We start from the raw sequence: 21,311 nt of genomic DNA, 5'->3' as shown, positions 1-21,311 counted from the left end.
TTCTGCAAACATCTGCTTTTGCTGGATGAAACTTGCTGCATTCATCAGCATAAATAATTAGGTTCAACTCATCCCATCCCAAGCAAAATCAAGTCACTTTCCTCTTGCTGAGGGAGGAAGCTACGGCTTTACCTCCACCTTGAATTGCACAGATTATCTGATTAAATCTATAAATTGTGCTCTCAGAAACTGATGCTTAAAGAAAATCTGTGACTTTAAAAGAGCCCCAGAAAGAAATCTATAAAAGGCACACTCTCCAACTAACAGCACATTTTGTAAAAATTAAGTCTTTCTACAATAGCTTCTGTTGAGTATTGTTAACAGACTAGCTATGGAACATCATATTAACAATCTAATCTCAATTGTATATACATTCTAAAAAATATACACCACATGAAAAATCTTAAAAAAAAATATATATATATATATCTAGCTATTTAGAACCAATTTAGTAAGCCTCTACAAAATGAATCCCACAATAAAATTTAAAGATATGTCTTTAAAGCATTGAAAAACTTAACCTTCAGGTCAGAACTAAATCATAGTAAATTCCAGAAAACCATGTATTTCTATCTAAGCTAATGTAAGAAACCATGAAAAAATTAACACTTATAGTAAATTGATTATTTAACATTAAATTGCTTTAAATTAAAATATTTTTCCTTATAGTAAAAAAAAGTGTCTAAATTTCAAAAACAATGCTGAATTTTGAAATAAACAAGTTGCAGAAATACATGTAATGTTAACATGAAATTTTAAAATTTGTAAATTGGTTATTTCTGAGAAGGGGAGAGGGATGAGATAAGAAGGAATTCACAAGGGTCTCAACGGCATTGATTTTAGAATCTGTAGATTAATAAGGTAAAATGTTAAGACTTTTTTTTTTTTTTTTTTTTTCGAAACAGTCTCATTCTGTCACCCAGGCTTGAGCATGGTACTGCAATCATGCCTCACTGCAGCCTCAACCTCCTGGGCTCAGGTGATCCTACCATCTCAGCCTCCTGGGTAGCTGGGACTACAAGCACATGCCACCACACCCAGCTAGTTTTTTTGTAGATATGGGGTTTCGTCATGTTGCCCAGGCTGGTCTAGAGCTCCTGGGCTCAAGCAACCCACTGCCTTAGCCTCCCTAAAAGTAAGACTTCATAAAGCCATTTGGTAAGTACTTTAGATATAGGTCATTATATTAGTGTTTATATCTAATTGTATGTTCTAAATATTTTATAATTTTAAAAATGTAAAACAAAATTCACACAAAATTAAATTTATACATAATTAACTCAAAATGGATTATACACCTAAATATAAAACATAAAACTATAAACATTTTACAAGGTAACACAGAAAAACATCTAGGTGACTTGGGTTCGACGATGACTTCTTAGATTCAACACCAAAAGCACTAGCAAAGAAAAACAAACTGGTAAGTTGGACATCATTAAAACTTCTGCTCTGAAAAAGACATTGTTAATGAAAACACAAGTCACATACTGAGAGAAAATATTTGCAGAAGACATATCTGAAATCAGGATGTTATCTAAAATATACACAGAACTCAAACTCCACATTAAGAAAACAATCTGATTAAAAAGTGGGCCAGTGATCTGAGCAGACACCTCATCAAAGAAGATACACATATGAAAAATAAGCATATGTTAAGAGGCTCAATATCATATATTATTAGGGAACTGCAAATTAAAACAATGAACTACCATACCATACACTTATTAGAATGGCTAAATTCAAAACATAAAACCAAATGCAGGCAAAGACATGGGGCAACAACAGGATCTGTCATTCAGTGTTGCTGGGAATACAAAATGATGCAGTAACTTTGGAAGATAGTTTGGCAATTTCTCACAAAGTTGAACTTAGTCTTACTATATGATCCAGCAATTGCATTCTGATTTGAGAACCAACGTCCACACAAAAACCTTCATGCAAATGTTTATAGAAGTTTTATTTCTTAACTGTGAAAACTTGGAAGCAATCAAGATATCCTTCAACAGGTATAGATAAAGTGTATTAAGTCCACTCATTGGGATATTATTCAGGAATAAAAATAAATGAACTATCAAACCATAGAACATACAGGAAGCTTGACCTAACACAGATAAGTGAAAGAAGCCATCTGAAGAGACTACATACTATATAATTCCAACTACATGACAGTCTGAAAATGCCAAACTTATGAAAACAGAAAAGATGAGTGGCTGCCAAGGGTTCAGCGTTGAGGAAGGAGGAATGAATGAATGGAGTACAGATGACTTTTCCAGCAGTGAAAATATTCTGCTTGAATGGAATATCTACCATTACCACTGTAATCGCAGATAGATGCTATTATCAATTTGTCAAAACTCATGAAACTATATATAAAGAGTGAACCACAGTGTAAATTATAGACTCTACTTTAAAATAAGGGATCAATATTGGTTCATTAATTGAATGTACCACCATTCTGTTTCAACCATAACTGTGTATATTGTAATTCAATTCTGGCACTAACCATCCAGTGTTAGTGTAGACCCTACAAGTTAAAGGGTATGATCCCAAACAATATTGCCCTTTACTTTAGAAACCAGCTGGACTTCAGGAGTCTCCAGACCTCCTGCACTCTGGCCAACTAGCCATAAATTCAGAGGTTTCCATGACTCCCTCAAGTTCAGAAATTGGCTAGAAAGATTTACACAACTCAGGAAAGTACTATATTTACAATTATAGCTTTTTTTTTTTATACAGGGTCTTGCTCTGTCACCAGGCTGGACTGCAGCGGCACAATCACAGATCACTGCAACTCTTGATCTCCTGGGCTCAAACAATTCTCCCACCTCAGCCTCTTGAGTAAGTTATAACTTTACTATAAAAAATACACACAGGACAAGGTCTTAGAGGGTCTGAAGTGTAGAGTTTCTATGCCCTTTCCCCATGAGTCAGGGCACTTACCCTCCCAGTACACCTATGTTCTCACCAACCAAAAAGCTCTGCTTGGCTGGGGGTGGTGGCTCACGCCTGTAATCCCAGCACTTTGGGAGGCGGGTGGATCATCTGAGGTCAGGAGTTTTGAGATCAGCCTGGCCAACATGGTGAAACCCTGTCTCTACAAAAAATAAAAAAATCAGCTGGGCATGGTGGCACATGCCTGTAATCCCAGCTCCTCGGGAGGCTAAGGCAGGAGAATCACTTGAACCCGGGAGGCAGAGGTTGCAGGGAGCTGAGATCGTGCCACTGCACTCCAGCCTGGGTGAGAGAGCAAGACTGCATCTCAAAAGAAAAAAAAAAAAAGCTCCACTGAGCTTTGGTGTCCACAGTTTTTATTGAGGGGTTATTACATAGGCATAATTGTTCAAATCATTAGCCACATGACTGGACTCAAACCCTCCTACTGCCACCAGGTCAGACTGGCCTAAAGTCCCAACCTTCTAATCACATGGTTGTTCTTTCTGGTGACAGCTCCCATCTTGAGGCAATCTAGGGGTCCACCATAAGTTACCAAGTTCACATAACAAAGATACACCTATCACTTCAGAAATTGCAAGAGTCTTATAATTTCCATGTAAAAAAGTCTAAGACAAAGACAAGACAAATTATTTATTGTACCACAAGCATATTAATGCAAGATGTTAATAAGGGAAACTGTATGGGGATCGGGAGCTCTGTATTGTCTGAAGTGTTTGTAAAAATCTAAAACTGATCTAAAAATTAAGACTTTATTATTTTTTAGAACAGTTTTAGATTTTTACAATAAATAAATGTAAGAAATAATAATATTACACCTCAATGCAGCCGCACTAAGTTACATTGATTTAAAGGACTTAAGAGCTTTTAGTAATCTTTATATCTCCTTAGCCCAGCAGTATGCAAACACAAAACAACCATTTAATGAACAGTTATTGAATGACTGGCTTCATTTCTTTTATTACGGTAAAAAAACACACACACACAACATAAAATCTTAACCATTTTTAAATGTACAGTTCAGTAATGTTAAGTATATTCACATTGTTGTGAAACACATCTCCAGAACTTTTTCATCATGCAAATCTGAAACTTATACCCATTACGAATTCCTCTTCCCTCTCCCTTTAGCCCCTGGTATTCTACTTTCTGTTTCTATGAATTTGACTACTTCAGATACCTCATATAAGTCGAATCATACAGCATGTCTTTTTTTTTTTTTTTTTTTTGAGACAGGTTCTTGCTCTGTCCACCTAGGCTGGAATGCAGTGACATGATCACAGCTCACTGCAGCTGCAATCTCCAGGCTCAAGTGATCTTCCTGCCTCAGCCTCCTGAGTAGTTGGGGCTACAGGCAGGAGCCACCATGCTTGGCTAATTTTTTACATTTTTTTTGTAGGAAAAGGGTCTCACTATGTTGCCCAGACCAGTCTAGAAGTCCTGGGCTCAGGCAATCCTCCCGCCTTGGCCTTCCAAAGTGCTGGGATTACAGGAGTGAACCACCACATCTGGCTTGCATATGTCTTTTGTGACTGGATTATTTCACTTAGCATAATGTCTTCAAGTTCTTCCATGCTGTAGCATGTAACAGGATTTCTTTCCTTTCTAAAGCTAAATAATATCCCATTGTATGTATATACCTCATTTTGTTTATCCATTCATCTGATGATGGACATCTGGGTACCTTCCACCTCTTGGCTATTATAAATAGTGTTGCTATGAACATGGGTGTGTACATATGTCTTTGAGAATTTGCTTTCAATGCTTTTGAAAACTTACTCAGCAGTGGCATTACTAGATCATATGATAGTTCTATTTTTACCTCTCTGAAAAAATGTCATACTGTTTTCCATAGCAGCTGCACCATTTTATATTCTCATCAACAACAATGCACAAAGGTTCCAATTTATCCACATCCTTGCCAATACTTGTTTTCTGTTGTTTTCTTTTTCCTTTTTCAATAACAGCTATCCTAACAGGTGTAAAGTGGTATCTCATTGTGTTTTGATTTGGATTTCCCTAATGATTAATGACATTGAGCATCTTTTCATATGGTCATGACTATTTGTATCTTTGCAGAAATGCCTTTGATCATTTTTTAATTGAATTGTTTGGTTTTTTGTAGTTGTGAGTTATAGGAATTTTTTTATATTCTGGATATCAATCCCTTATCAGATATGTGATTTGCAAATATTTTCTCCCATTCTTCATAGGTTGTCTTTTCACTCTGTTAGTAGTGTCCTTTGATGCACAAAAGTTTTTAATTTTAGTAAAGTCCAACTTACTTTTTTTTTTTTTTTGAGATGGAGTCTCACTCTGTTGCCTAGGCTGGAGGGGAGTGGCACAATCTTGGCTTACTGCAACCTCCACCTCCTGGGTTCAATGATTCTCCTGCCTCAGCCTCCCAAGTAGCTGGGGTTACAGGCACACATCACCATGCCCGGCTAATTTTTATATTTTTAGTACAGATTGGATTTCACCATGTTGGCCAGGCTAGTCACAAACTCCTGACCTCAACTGATCTGCCAGCCTTGGCCTCCCAAAGTGCTGGGATTACAGGTGTGAGCAACCACACCAGCCTTATCTATTTTTTCTTTTGTTACCTGTGCATTTGGTGTTACAACTAAGAAATCACTACAAATTCAACGTCATGAGGATTTTCTCCTAGGACTTTTAGTTTTAGCTTTTATGTTTAGGTCTTTGATCAATGTTGGGTTAGTTTTCTGTATGTGGAATAAGGTAAGCCTCCAACTTCATTTTTTTTTTCATATGGAAATATAGTTTTCCCAACACGATTCATTGAAAAGACTGTCCTTTCCTCATTGAATGGTCTTACCACCCTTGTTGAAAATCATTTGACTATATAAGCAAGGATTTAGTTCTTGGCTGTCTGTTTTTTTTGTTTTTTTGTTTTTTTTGTTTTTTTTCTGAGATAAGAGTTTCACTCTGTTGCCCAGGCTAAAGTGCAGTGGCGCCATTTCCACTCACTGCAAGCTCCGCCTCCCAGGTTCACGACATTCTCCTGCCTCAGCCTCCCGAGTAGTTGGGACTACAGGCACCAGCCACCATGCCCGGCTAATTTTTTGTATTTTTAGTAGAGACGGGGTTTCACTATATTAGCCAGGATGGTCTTGATCTCCTGATCTCGTGATCCACCTGCCCTGGCCTCCCAAAGTACTGGGATTACAGGCGTGAGCCACCGCACCCAGCTGGCTGTCTGTTTTATTCCACTGGTCTATACATCTGTCTTTATGCCAGTATCACACTACTTTGATAACCATAGTTTCTGCAGTAAGTTTTGAAATCAGGAAGTGAGAGACCTCCAACTCTGTTCTTCTTTTCAAGATTGTTTTGGCTATTTGCAATTCCTTGAGATTCTACACAAATTTTAGGATACATTTTCTATTTTTACAAAGAAGTCATTGGGATTTTGATAGGGATCTAACTGAATCTATAAATTGCTTTGGGTGGTATTGACATCTTAACAACAGTGTCTTCCAACCCATGAACATGGGCTGTTTCCATTTACTTACGTCTTAATTTCTTTCAGTAATGTTTTGTACTTTTTAGTGTTCAGGTCTTCCACCTCCTTGGTTAATTTATTCATACATGTTTTATTCTTTTTGATAGAATTGTTTTCTTCATTTCAAATCCATTTTTGGATTAGTCATTGTTAATGATTAGAAATACAACTGATATTTGTGTGTTGATTTGTATCCAGAAACTTCGCTGAATTGTTTTAATTCGAACATGTTTTATGAAATCTTTAGGGTTTTCTACATATAAGATCATGTCATCTGCAAACAGAGATAATTTTACTTCTTCCTTTCTAGTTTGGATACATTTTTTTTCTTTTTCTAATTGCTTTGGCTAGGACTTCCAATACTATGGTGAATTTAAGTAGTGACAGCAGGCATCCTTGCCTTGTCCTTGGATCTTAGAGAAAAACCTTATAGTTTTCCACCATTGATTAAGATGTTAGTTGTGGCTTTCCATATATGGCCTACATTATGTTGAGGTAGTTTTCTTCTACTCTTAATTTGTTGAGTGTTTTTTATCGTGAAAGGGTGTTAAATCTTGTCCAAGGTTTTTTCTGCATCTATTGAGATAGATTGTGTGTTTTTTGCCCTTCATTCAACTGGATAGCTTTGTAAGGCATATCTCATTCATTCAGAAACAAAACTAATACCCCCATTTTGCATAGTTTCTCTTAATTTTTGTAACAAAACATTTAAAACAGAATTTAGTGACACAAACTCTTTGAGTTTTATGAAAGACCATAGTTTTCAAAAGGATAAAAAGGAGATATTGAGTAGAAGGCAGCTTTTAAAGGGAGAACATTGCACAACTAGCTCAGACTGGGAATCACATCAGATAAAACCTACCAAAAAGGATCAAGGTGAACCAACACTTCATTTGGTATCACTGCGGCATACATCAATATACAACCCAGAATTGGTATACTGTTTATATAACACCCACTGATCAATAGCATAGTAGGGAACTTAGAGTTAACAACAATTTACTGTATATTTCAAAATAGCTAAAATAGTTTTTTTTGTATTCCCAACACACACAAAAAGATACATGTTTGAGGTGACAGATATCCCAATTACCCTGATTTGATCATTACACATTGTATACAGGTATTAAAGTATTACAGGTACCCCCAAAATATGTACAACTATTACATATCAATAGTTAATTAAAAAAAACAAACTAATTTAAAGCCTACACATACATATTAATTATAGCACACAGCAATGGCAAAGGTCTATCATGGTCAAAAAGAATACAGTTGAATAAATTAATATCTGGGGAAATGAAATGGAAAAGAAATCAAGTAGTATTCATTCAAAAATGCCTGCCCCTTTCCATAGAGTTAATTGAAGGCACAACGACTATGCCATAAACCAAAGTTCCAAACAAGAGTCAAAGCTATATTTTATAGAATTGCCACTTTCCTCACCAATACCAATAAATAAATTATTAAATCTACCCTTTTGGCATAATAAAGTCATTTCAATAGAACTAAGAGTGCCACAGTTTCAATGTCGTCTCTTCTGAAAATACATGTTGCTGCCTTGACTCAGAATTCAAATTGCAGCAGCAGGTCATTATTTTGTTCTATTCTGTTGACATATTTTAACTCATTTTGTAAACACAGAATTTGTTCCTGTTCTATAATCCCAGACAGAAAAATGTTTATGAGAAGGCAATTTCATTTTGCTAGGTTGGCAGTGATAGTCCCTTGGGGGAGAGGCCAACTCAAGAAGGACTGAAGCAGCTGTTAGAAGCCAATTTTCCTACCTGCTAATTGCTTTTATGACTACGATGTATGGGCTCAGACACCCACCTGGCAAGCAGAAGATAGATGGAAACAGTCACATCTCAAGAGGTTTTTACCTTCTTCTAAAAGAATTCAACTAGGAGACAAAACAGCGAAGAAACAGAAAAATGTCAAAAATACAAAAATATTCATTGCAAAAACATTAATTGTATCTTCCTACCAAAAGGAAAATGAAAAAGAATGAAAAGACATTTGTACGAATAGCTGGTAGAAAAAATATTCATTCATTGGTCACTCAATATTTACTGAAATGCCTATTATGGCAGACACTACTGTAGGTGCTAGAGATACAGCAGTAAACTAGACACAATGTCCCTTTGTCCCCATCAGAGGAGATTAATGAGAAATAACAGCTACCTCTGGTACTAAGAGGAAAACAAAACACGGCCATGTAATAAAGTGAGTTGGGAAGCACTAATTTACAGTGAGTTGTCAAGGAAGTCTCTTTGAAGAGGGGACATTTAAGCTGAGACTTAAATGACAAGAAGAATCCAGTAAACCACCAGTCTGAGGGAAGACCATTCCTTGCAGAGGGACAAGGAGTAGAAGACTTGCAAGTTGGAATAAACTTGGTATATTCATAGAAGACAAAATAAGGCCAGTGTAGCTGTAGTTTTGTGAACAATGTTAACAACGGCAGAAGATAAGATCTCTTCAAAGTGCCACAGCCATTTCAAAGTTATCTGCTGAGAAGATAAAAATAAAACTATGACCAATGAACTATTCATGGAAATTGACTTTTGGACTAGTAATGACCACCAGGAAACCTTCAACAAAAAAAAGATAAGCATGAGTTGAGAAATGCCACAGAGGAAGAGGTTTCTGAATCAGAAAGAATCAGCATCAGAGTACTGGCTGAATCAGTGCTGTCAGGAACCCCAAAAGCAATATTGTTCTAGAAAAGATCAACATCTAGGGCTGGCACGCCTGGACAAGGGGGTATCTGAGGCTTATAATAGGAACCGTTAAAGCACAGCACTCATAAATGAACTCCAATCACAATGGAATGTTTCTGGATGTATTTGTTCTAATACTTGTTTGACCTACACATTTGAGATAGCCCAGAGACTTTTAAAAAATTTTAATGTAAATAACAAATAAAACAACATAAAACAACACCCTCCTAAAACAGAAATTTTTAGAAATTACAGAAAATATTTCCATGTTTAAAACTCTTCCTAGGTTACAAAATAAATTGGGAGTTTTTTTAAAAGAAAAAAAATTTAGTGAGTACATAGATCATCTGTTTTCTTTCTATAGCAAGCACAAAACAGCATTTAAGTTCAAAAGCATCTATGACATTAAACAATGCTACATTTAAAAATAAAACATACCTACTAAAAAAGAAGTAGCTCACCTTAATTGAAGGATAACCTTTATTTTTAAGCACTGAATGATTCCCAAACATACTGTATATGTTGCATAATGCTAACAAGACATTTTGTAATAATGCTATAATGTTAAAATTCCCAGACTATGCACATGGCTATCAAATATATGCACTTTTCTACAAAAACATTTTGGTCAGACATTATTCATCTAGAGAAAAAAAGAAAGAAAAAACAATGGAGATCAAAAACTTGCTCTACATGAGGTATATGGCAATGTGTCTTCACTTAAGCCACATGCCAAAAAAAAAAAAAAAAAAAAAAAAAAGACTGGGATCAGAGACCTGTACTGGAATTCCACCTCTCACACTAATTAGCGTACAACATCCCTGAGTCTCAATTTTCCTCATCAGTAAAATGAGTCTCATGCCACCTACTCTTACAAGATTGATAGGAATATTAAATAAAACAGGTTAAGTTTAAAGGAATCCAGTCTTATTATTTGGTAATTACACTATAAGCAAGGGAAATGTCTTTAAAAAAGTTTATTTTTTAAAAAGAAAAAATAATAAATAATAGGTTGTAAGAGCTAAACACAATGTAAACAATACTCAAGTTGAATATACAGGCCAAACTCCTTTATTTTACCTATGAAGAAATAAAAGCTGGCAAGCTTAAGTGACCAGCCCAGAGTTGAAAAAGCAGGCAGAAAAAGGGCTAAAATCTTGCTTAATTCCTAAATGCGGTATACATTTTATAGAGCACTTTCATGTATAAGATCCAATTGACGTCCATGATAAAAGAGTTAATCTGACTCATAAGAAAACCCAACGCACCAAAGTCAGCCAGCTTCTTAGTTATAGAACTGTGACTAAAACCTGATGATGAATACTGTCTCTCTCTCTCTCTCTTTTTTTTTTTTGTGGGGCGGAGGGGGGCGCTGGTAGGGGGTAGAGTGGGGGTCTAACTGTGTTGCTCAGGCTGGTCTTGAACTCCTGGGCCCAAGCAATCCTCTTGCCTTGGCCTCGCAAAGTGCTAGGATTATAGGCATGACTTACCACGTATGGCCTATGTCTCTTAAAATCGAGATTTAAAGCTTTTCTTACTTATAATTTAACTAATACAAAAAAATGTCTTAGCAAGCAATCATAATTTTATTCAGTCAATAATTTTTTTTTTTTGAGGCAGAGTCTCACTCTGTCACCCAGGCTGGAGTGCAGTGGCGTGATCTCGGCTCACTGCAACCTCCGCCTCCCGGGTTCACGCCACTCTCCTGCCTCAGCCTCCCGAGTAGCTGCGACTACAGGCACCTGTCACCATGCCTGACTAATTTCTTTGTATTTTTAGTGGAGACGGGGTTTCACCATGTTACCCAGGATGGTCTCAATCTCCTGATTTCATGATCCGCCCCTCTCGGCCTCCCAAAGTGCTGGGATTATAGGCATGAGCCGCCGCGCCCAGCCTCAGTCAATAATTATTTTTTAAAGTCACACTACAAAGACATAAATGTTTCCATGTTGTATATAAGAGACTCAATCAGCTTAACATAAAAATGTTCATAATAGGAGCAAATTAAATTGCCAAAGACACATTTTTAGGCCTATTTCCCAAAGCTCAATTGATATCGGCTTAATATAATGTAGCAAGACTTACTTTTATTCTGTTTGTTCACAGATTATTTAAACCAGATAGTTGGGTTAGTGAGTCACTGAGTATATGCTTGAGTATGATACTGAATTCATGTTTCTATCATTAATGACTCTAATATTCACATACTTTAAAATTACTTAATCCTTCACATTGTCCTTTCTTCATGTAGGATTTTCAAGCTAACCCTTCTATAAGTAGGTCAATTGTTGTTAGACTTAAGTTGAGATGATTCACTTTCACAAATAATTATGTTACAAATACTGCATTGTTTTGCAGCTGGGGGGACAGCCAGGCTGGAAAACTAATTAAAAGAAAAGGATTCAAGTGGAGAGGAGCCAACTGAACAATATGGTATTTAAAAAACAGACACATTTACAATACATGTTTCTGAGTGTCACTAAGAAAATATACATCTGCTCCATATTCCAAATTCTTCCTTTAAAAAGGATCAAGCATTATAGGAAGATTTCTAGGTTTAAGAAGAAGACATGGAACAGCAATGTAGGAAGTCAGGGCTCAGCCACCATGATAGTTTTCAGATCATTTGTGCAAACATAATAAGAGCATACCCCCAAATAGGTCTCTGTTCAAAGCCACTTCAAAAGATGTGAAAATGCATGCACAAAAGTAATCTTTGAGTTTTGCAACTACTAACTGGCAACACTGTTGTTGGGTGAGTGAGAACACAAAAGAACAATAAATCAATACACAAATTAACAGTAACCACTCACGCTAATTTCATATGAATTAGAAGAATCAATATATAATTTGGGTGGGAATCCAGCACTCTTAAAATAGTCATGGCCAGAGAGTACCATCAAATTAACTACTTAGCTCAGTTCACAAGACTTCATTTGTGCTCAGCAAGGACTATCACTGAATAGGGAAGAGCCTGAATGTAGCAGCTTTCCACTGAATTAAGATAGTATATATACCTTAAGGTATGTTGCTTGTCTGTCTTCTAAGAATTTTTTAAGCTACATTTGAAAATACATGATAATACAATTGTGAGTCTCCTTAGTGTTAAATTTATAATTAGATAGGCAAAATAGTAAGTGTATGTGTGTTAGAGATTCAAGTAAAAAAAAAAAAAACAAAAAACAAGGCCCAGCTTGTGACAAAGCATCACTACAGATCCCCCTACAGCTCATCCCTACAGCTTCCTCAGCCATAGCTCTAAACAAGCCACAGAAATTAGAATGATCATGCTGAAGCATCTTATGGATTAATAAAGACAAATCAATTCTGTATAATCTATTTTGTTTTTTATTCAAATGATCTAAAATTGATAATTTGTAATTGGCTGTTAAGAAACATAATCAATTACTGGAGCACTCCATTTCTCAATCACCTTGGATACGCAGGCATTTACTGCAAACATGGCCCTCTATTTAGAGCAATTCACATGTAAAGCACTCCATTAATTACACTCTTCATTCAATACACATCTATTAAGCACTATTGTGTACAAGGCACTATTGGTATTAGAGAAATACCATGCTGAATCAAATTAGCCCCTGCCTTCAGAGGCAGAAGGCTTTGCTTACAGACATGCAAACATTACATAATGAGACAAGTGCCATAACAAGATGTATACAAACCACTATGGAAATACACAAAGGGAAGGACTTAATTCTTTCTGGGGAGGTGAAGAAAAAAGGCTTGTCAGACTACCTAATATTTAAGTGAGCGTTAAAGGGTCAGTATGAGTTTGTTTGGTAGATATACTAGAGGTTGTTCATGAGAGAGGATGTGACAGACCCACAGCCTGTGCAAAGCTGGGAGGGCAGAAAAGAGTACTTGCTTGGAAAGACAACAGAGCTCGGTAATAGGTAAGAACGAAAAAGTAAATATGATCAGAATGAGGCAGGAAAATATGGTCTGGAGGCAGGGAACATAAAGTCAATTCACACTTCAGCTATAACAGGAAATATCCTCTCCATACGGTATATGCCGTAAATGACTTTATAACTTTACTTCATCCTCTTCATTTACATAGGGCGTACCCCAAGTAAAGGGTATTTAAACTCATGAAAAACTCCGTAACAGGGCCTTTGAGCCCTATGCTCAGGCCCACTCCCACACTGTGGCATGTACGTTCATTTTCAATAAATCCCTTCATTCCTTCCTTGCTTTGTTTGTGCATTTTGTCCAATTCTTTGTTCAAGGTGCCAAGAACCTGGACACCCTCCACCATTAACAAGAATAGGGCACAAAGGTTCTTCAACAAGCGATGTTAAGACTTTATCTTGATGAAAATGTGGAGCACTGAAAAGTTTTGAACATGGGTGTGGTAACAGTTTGAGTTTAGACAATTATTTCCGGGCATACAAGAAAAGGACAGACCAGAAAGAATAAAGTCTAAAGGTAATGAAGTCTGGTAGACCTATTATAAGATTATTAAAATCAGCCAGGTGTGGTGGCTCATGCCTATAATACCAGCAGTTTGGGAGGCCAAGGCGGGAGTATAGCTTAAGCCCAGGAGTTCAAGACCAGCCTGGGTGACATAAGGACCCCATCTCTCCAAAAATTTAAAAATTGGCCAGGCACAGTGATACATGCCTGTGGTTCCAGCTACTCAGGAGATTGAGGTGTAAGGATTGCTTTAACCTGCAGTGAATTATGATCACCACTGCACTACAGCCTCCAGCCTGGGTGACAGAGCAAACCCTGTCCCAAAAAATTATTAAAATCACTACTATCCTTAGATCAAGGCAACAGGATTTGGTCCTCCTAGCCATACCTCTCCAAATCGAAGTGCCTTACTGGATCTATCTCCAGAAATCACTTTCTACCTACCTGAAACCCCAGAACTCTGCTCAAATGGCCCTGAGTCCACTTCCAAGACAGGTCCTCATTCAGATATATGCACCACTAGGCCTGAAGGGGAGATGAGGGACAGCTGTTGAGAGGAAATGGGGGCTATGGAGAGAGCTTGGACATTTTGCCAAAATTTAAAAATATATACATTTTAAATTTAAAATATATACACTTTAGAAATATGTCATATTTTTAATATATATAAAACAATAAGTTGAGAATTACCAACTTCATACTATACTCATTAATAACTGAATATTTGTGCCTAGAAACCTAAGGTTGTTTATGATATAGAGTATTAACCTGAAATTTTTAAAAATTTAATGTTTCAAGAAGATTTGAAATAATTATTTAACAGACAAAAAATATTTTCCCTGTAAGACGACATACAAAAGTCAGGATCAACTTCTCAGAAAGTCAAAGCAATTTGAAGATAGATGTGCCAAACAGGTGTTCATAACAGCTTTGTTTAAAAAAAAAAAAAAAGAGATTTAGTGAAGGATCAATGTGTGGACTAAAGGCACATATTTGTTATACACAAATGAGCTAATGTATTGTACTGCTCTTCTCATTAGCTACAGAGATGCATTACCCTCACATTAAATACTCAGTGAGTAAAAACACTCTGGCAAGCATCTGTTGGCTAATAACAAAGAAAACCATGGACCCTCTGAGGCCAATTTCCATCCAGCTGCAAGCATGGAAGCAGCAAACACATGCACTGCTTTTCAGTATCAACCCCAAATAACCGTGAAAAAGAAACTCCTTGGCTATTCTGTGGCAAAGGCATTCCAAGTATCGATCGTGTATGCTAAACAAGACACTTGGAAAAAGTTAACTCCCTAAATCCAGGCTGGCATTTAACTTGCTTGTTACCAACAGACTGTGGTAGAAGTGACACTGAGTGACTTCTAAGGTTATGTCGAAAAAAGCCATGCAGGTTCTGGGACTAAGTTTGGGATGGCTGCTACACAGCAATGTTGCCAGACACAATTTGGTATGTGAAACTGGGACGCTGACATAACAAAAACCTAAAAGATGCAACACTGGTTTCAAGACTAGGTGGTGGACCGAAGCTGGACCCAGGCTTAAAGAGCCTGGTAGAAACTACTGAAAACGAATTAAAGGAGAGTTAAATGTTTTCAGAAAGACCTTGTTATGAAGTGGCAGAAAACTTAGCAAAACTGTTGCCTGCGGTAAGGTAAAAAACAGAAAATGTTGGCAATGAACTACTACTTCTACCTAAGGTAATTTCAAAGCAGAATGTCCAAACTGTCAACTGGTTTCTTTTATATGTATAATATAAGGTAAAAAAAAGGAGATGACCTAAAGAAGAAAGTACTTTTCCAGCAGAATTTAGGGGAAATACAAAGAAGTCAGCAATTGCTGGGTCCAAAAATAAAACTATTTCTCATTCACAATGTCTCCCAGCAGAGAATGCTCAAAGTAAGAAAAGGTCTGAGGACAAAGATCAAACATAGGATGCAGAATAGAAAAATCTCATCTCAAGGTAGAGACGAAAGCCAAAGGTGTTACTGTGAAATCCTTTGTTACATTTCTCTCCTGATTTCTTCTTCATGATCTTCTTCCCAGTTCCTTTTTCTGCACTTGTCCACTAAATCTAGATGTCCCTGAGGATTTTGTCCTCAATCCTGGGCAATTCCTTCTTCAATCACTCTCTAAAATCTCTTAACCTCAAAAACTCTCTCTCCCTTTCAAGCCTCCACCTCCCTCTAAGAACAGCAGACAGATCTGTACATCTCCACTCAACTATCTCAGAGAAACAACAAACTAAATATTACAAAATCCTATCTTCCACTCCAAAAGTTCCTTCTATACCTGAAAACACACTGGAAAGGAATGACTGGAAATAAATAGTACCACACCCATTAAATTGCTGAACTTGAGAGTCATCTCTGATTTCTACACTTCCTTCGCCTCACCCAACACCAATATTTAATTAGTCATCAATTTCTATGGATTCCACCTGCTAAACCTTTCTGGCATCTCCCCAAGTTATCTCCTATCTGGACTACATATAGCCTTCTAAGTGGTCTCTCCATTCCAAAATATCTTTCATACTACTGTCGAAACCATCTTCTTAAAATAAAATATTAGCCATGTTAATCTCCTGGTGAGAATCCTTCAAGAGCTCCCAATCAAAACCCTTTGATACAGCTTACAGGTACGTACTTTGTGATCTGGCTTTTCCCTGCAAACTGTCCCCACATATCATTTATTCCAACCATGCCAAAAAACAGGACTTATACTCAAGATGGCTATGAATACATAGTTTTCTCTCTGCCTAGAAAGTGTTGTCTCATGTTATGAATACTAAGTACGTTTTTGTTCATTAATTTAACAGTTTTAAAATACTTAGCAGGGCCGGGCGCGGTGGTTCACGTCTGTAATCCCAGCAGTTTGGGAGGCCGATGGGGGAGGATCACCATATCAGGAAATCAAGGCCATCCTGGCTAACACGGTGAAACCCTGTCTCTACCAAAAATACAAAAAATTAGCTGGGCGTGGTGGCGGGCATCTGTAGTCCCAGCTACTCGGGAGGCTGAGGCAGGAGAATGGCGTGAACCCGGGAGGCAGAGCTTGCAGTGAGCCAAAATAGCGCCACTGCACTCTAGCCTGGGCAACAGAGCGAGACTCCATCTCAAAACAAAACAAAACAAAAAAGCCAAAAAAAAAAAAAACCACTTAACTCTGTGACAAATCTGGCAGGCACATGAAAATAAATGAGAAACACTACCTGCCTCTTCTCTGGAAGCACACTGCCTAGAAAGAAAGAAAATAAGTACAACACAGGGATTTATAATGGAAAGTAGCATGGTGTAGTGGACTGATTTCTTGCAGGAGTTGGAGCGATATGATTGATAGACAGTAAGCAAAACAATGGAATAAATACAATATGATCTCCTGGATCAGCAAGTTTCCTTGATATAAGTAATTTAAAACATTTTAATACTATTATACGTACTTATTATAAGTAAAATACAAATTTACATGAAAGATGCAATAAAAGACTTAAAAATTCATGGGCCTGTTGTTTCCTGACTTTTTAATGATGGCCATTCTAACTGGTGTGAGATGGTATCTCACTGTGGTTTTGATTTGCATTTCTCTGATGGCCAGTGATGATGAGCATTTTTTCATGTGTTTTTTGGCTGCATAAATGTCTTCTTTTGAGAAGTGTCTGTTCATGTCCTTCGCCCACTTTTTGAAAACACAGGTGCTGGAGAGGATGTGGAGAAATAGGAACACTTTTACACTGTTGGTGGGACTGTAAACTAGTTCAACCATTGTGGAAGTCAGTGTGGCGATTCCTCAGGGATCTAGAACTAGAAATACCATTTGACCCAGCCATCCCATTACTGGGTATATACCCAAAGGACTATAAATCATGCTGCTATAAAGACACATGCACACGTATGTTTATTGCAGCACTATTCACAATAGCAAAGACTTGGAACCAACCCAAATGTCCAACAACGATAGACTGGATTAAGAAAATGTGGCACATATACACCATGGAATACTATGCAGCCATAAAAAATGATGAGTTTATGTCCTTTGTAGGGACATGGATGAAACTGGAAAACATCATTCTCAGTAAACTATCGTAAGGACAAAACACCAAACACCGCATGTTCTCACTCATAGGTGGGAATTGAACAATGAGAACTCATGGACACAGGAAGGGGAACATCACACTCTGGAGACTTCTGTGGGGTGGGGGGAGGGACAGCATTAGGAGATATACCTAATGCTAAATGACGAGTTAATGGGTGCAGCAAAACAACATGGAACATGGATACATATGTAACAAACCTGCACATTGTGCACATGTACCCTAAAACCTAAAGTATAATAATAATAAAAAAAAAATTATTTTACCCATAAAAAAAAAATTCATGGGCCATTTTTGGCAAGAATGACTGTTCAGATTAGAATTTAAAGTAAACCTAAGCAGAAGAGGAGCCACCTTAAGTCAAAGAGACACTTTCATAATTGAGCAAGTCACACCACATTTTGGCCCCACCTACTCAAAAAGCCAACCCTAGTTCAGTTCAAGTTCAAGTTCAGTGAAGCAATACTGAAAAATCAACAAGATTCTGTAGGACCCTTTGCTGCAGCCAGCTCATACCTCTATACAGCCTCTATACAGGGCTATAGACCTGGCATGGAAGAAGGCTTACTCATGACCAAGGAGTCTTGAACTCATCCATTTTGGGGGGTCCAGATTAAAATTGCCTGTAATTATGTAAATCAGGTCTAAGAAGGCTGAGAAAAAGTTTACCGATTCCAATTCCTGTAGAATCGGAATAATAATAGAAAAACTGCTGATTCCCTCCCAGAATATCAGCCCTGGAAAAGTTACAGCCCTGGAAAAATGGAAAGAACTCAGAAAAACCCCTGGGTTGACTAGGACCCCTATGTGTGGAATGGTCGCTTAGGCCTGAGACAAGAGGCAGTCCAGCAAAGCTGTGGGATAACAAACGAGAAAAAGAACTACTAAAGTTCTATTTTACTTCTCTTGTATCCCAGCGCCCATGTGTGCACGACCTGGCCCCAAATGTGCATTACTCAGTGATAAAAATTCAGAACAGTGGTTCCCTCTGGTGAGGGATAAGAATGTCAAGGAAGAAGTCTGAAGGAACTTAAGGGGTAATAAAATGTTTTCAATTTTTGTAGGAGAGTAGCTACATGAGTATATGCATTCATCAAATCTCACTGAACTGTATATTTAAGAGCTGAGTATTTTTTTGTAAAATTAAAATTTATACCTCAACTTTTAAAAGTTTTTCCTTAAAGATTACAATAGATACTACTTTAGATCATTCAACTGGCAAAATTTAAAAGTCTGAAAAAAACAAGTATTGGGCTGTAAAACAACAGGATTTCTTATATATCGATGGTAGGAGAATAAAATTGCATAAGCCCTTTGGAAATACACTTCATATTATATCTTTAAGTTTAACATTCATTACCCTATGACCCAGCAATTACATTCATAGGTGTATACTCAATAGAATCTCTTGCATATGCATAAGAGATTGACAAGAGTCATGAATAGTAATGTTTCTCGCAGCAATATTAAAAATTGCAAACACCTGAAAATAAGATTCTTATTCTTAATCCCAGGAATAAATTGAGCATGATCACTTTCAAATACTTAAGTTGTCTTTATGTTTCAACAATAACCCAGTTTTTATACATATTACAGTTTATTCAAGGTGTGCATATATAGAAATCCAAAATTAAGGCACAGAATTAAGGCATTATAATGATTTTGTATTTTTAAAAGATGGAATTTATTTATTCAACATGACTTTTACAGGAGTAAAGATAGAATTCATCTAAATGCTGGTTACATAAATTATACTATAACCACACACAAAATATCCTGTGGCTATAAACACGAATGAAGTAGATCTACATATATGGAAAAATCTCCAAGATACAGAAGTAAGTTTAAGAAGCAAAAAGTAGGCTAGGTCCAGTGGCTCACGCCTATAATCCCAGCACTTTGGGAGGCTGAGGTAGAAGGATTACCTGAGCCCAGGAGTTCAAGACCAGCCTTGACAACGTAAGAAGACCCAGTCTCTAAAAAAGAAAAAATGTACATTAGCAGCGCATGCTGGCACATGCCTGTGGTCCCAGTTACTTGGGATGTGAAGTGGGAGGATCATGTGAGAACAGGAGTACGAAGCTGCAGTGAGCTGTGATCATGTCATTGCTCTCCAGCCTGAGCGACAGAGTAAGACACTGTTTTTGTTTTGTTTTCTTTTTTTAAATGAGACAGTCTTACTCTGTTACCCAGTCTGGAATGCAGTGGTGCAATCTTGGCTCACAGCAACCTCTGCCTCCAGGGTGCAAGCGACTCTTGTGCTTCAGCCTCCCAAGTAGCTGAGACTACAGGCATGTGCCATTACAACTGGCTAATTTTTGTATTTTTAATAGAGATGGGGTTTCACCATGTTGGCCAAGGCTGGTCTCAAAAGCCTGACATCAAGTGATCCGCCCACCTCAGCCTCCCAAAGTGCTGGAATTACAGGCATGAGCCAAGACCCCGTCTTAAAAAAAGTAAGAAGCAAAAAGTAGAACAGTAAATTCTCACAGATCAAAATAAACTCCATATATATTGATGCGTATGTATGTTTGCAAAAATAATTTAAAAGTAAATAAACTGCTAATGTTAGTTTCTTCTGAAAATAGAGACAGAGGATCTAAGGTGAAAGATTTACTTTTGTACATTTGCACTATCTATGAATCATTTTATACTATCTAAATTTCTGACCACATACCTTTTCTATTTTTTAAATTACAGAGAAGAGACAGAGGCCCTCGAAAACCTTTTCTATTTCTAGCAAGCAAACTCTTCCACGACCCACAGTAGTTATTCCAAACCTTTACCACTCCTCTCAAATCCCATATCTCAGTCCTGTCGCCTTTTCCCACAACATGGCCAGGCCAAGGACCTTGTCCTCTGCTTCAGAGGAAAAGAAAACTCGCTATATTTCCTAATTCACATCCACAAATTTGTCACTAGCTGCATCCATGAGCACTTCCTTCCCTCAGAAGAAAGAAGCCATTCCCGGTAAATCTTACGTTCTATCATGTGTTCTACATGCAATCTGCCATTTCTGCAAGGAGCCTGTTTTATTATTCTCCTCTCTCTCTCTACTTCCACAATTTTGCCCTTACCTGTTTCCTTTTTCCCCTACCTCTATATATATGCATGTTCAAGCCTCTCCTATATTAAAAAGTACCCTATGTTCCCCTCTATCTAGCACCCTAAACTCATTCCTTCTGTTCACAGTTAAACTTCTCACAAGAGTAGTCTATACTCTTTGACAGTCTCTTCTTCATCTCCCATACACCGCTCAACACACTAGAATCTGTCCTCTGTCTCTAATGCTACTAAAAACAAAAAACCAATCTTACTAAGGTCACTAAAAGACAAAACCAAAAGTCATGCTGTAAACTTTATTTTATTTGATCTTTCTCTGTAGTATCTGACACTAATGACCACTGACACCCTTTTCGAAACACTCTAATCTCTTTGCTTCTGTGATATTTCTCTCTCCCGGCTCTCCACTGAGCACTGGGGGATTAAAAAATGAAAATGACAAAGTCCCTGACTTCAAGAAGCATAGTTTCTAAAATGAGAGAAACATATACAAACAATCACAACATAG

The 21,311-nt window shown here is 37.3% G+C and overlaps 1 protein-coding gene and 1 long non-coding RNA gene across 26 annotated transcripts in view; one reads left to right on the top strand and one right to left on the bottom strand.

Annotated features, from left to right (window-relative positions):
* Nucleotides 1–21,311, bottom strand: part of PEAK1 (pseudopodium enriched atypical kinase 1) — a 293,590-nt gene that overhangs the window by 209,676 nt on the left and 62,603 nt on the right. For 4 of the 24 annotated variants that reach the window (XM_055277609.2, XM_055277606.2, XM_055277616.2 and 1 more), the window contains 2 exons: nt 14,083–14,163; nt 8,312–8,381 (listed from right to left, as the gene is read on the bottom strand). The exons of 14 other annotated variants lie outside the window; for them this stretch is intronic. The gene's annotated coding sequence lies outside the window, so the exon portion shown is untranslated. Of the gene's footprint in view, nt 1–8,311; nt 8,382–14,082; nt 14,186–21,311 lie in introns of all 24 variants that reach the window. 6 more of the 24 variants (XM_055277617.2, XM_063638669.1, XM_063638671.1 and 3 more) reach the window with 3 other exon arrangements.
* Nucleotides 2,500–21,311, top strand: part of LOC129482203 (uncharacterized) — a 47,497-nt gene continuing 28,685 nt past the window's right edge. For both annotated transcript variants that reach the window (XR_008657629.2, XR_010120681.1), the window contains exon 1: nt 2,500–2,841. This is a non-coding gene — a long non-coding RNA (uncharacterized lncRNA). The remainder of the gene's footprint in view (nt 2,842–21,311) is intronic.

This window comes from Symphalangus syndactylus, chromosome 5, assembly GCF_028878055.3.
Source record: "Symphalangus syndactylus isolate Jambi chromosome 5, NHGRI_mSymSyn1-v2.1_pri, whole genome shotgun sequence".
In the NCBI taxonomy this organism is placed as follows: domain Eukaryota; kingdom Metazoa; phylum Chordata; class Mammalia; order Primates; family Hylobatidae; genus Symphalangus; species Symphalangus syndactylus.
This window is presented reverse-complemented; position numbering and strand designations above follow the sequence as displayed.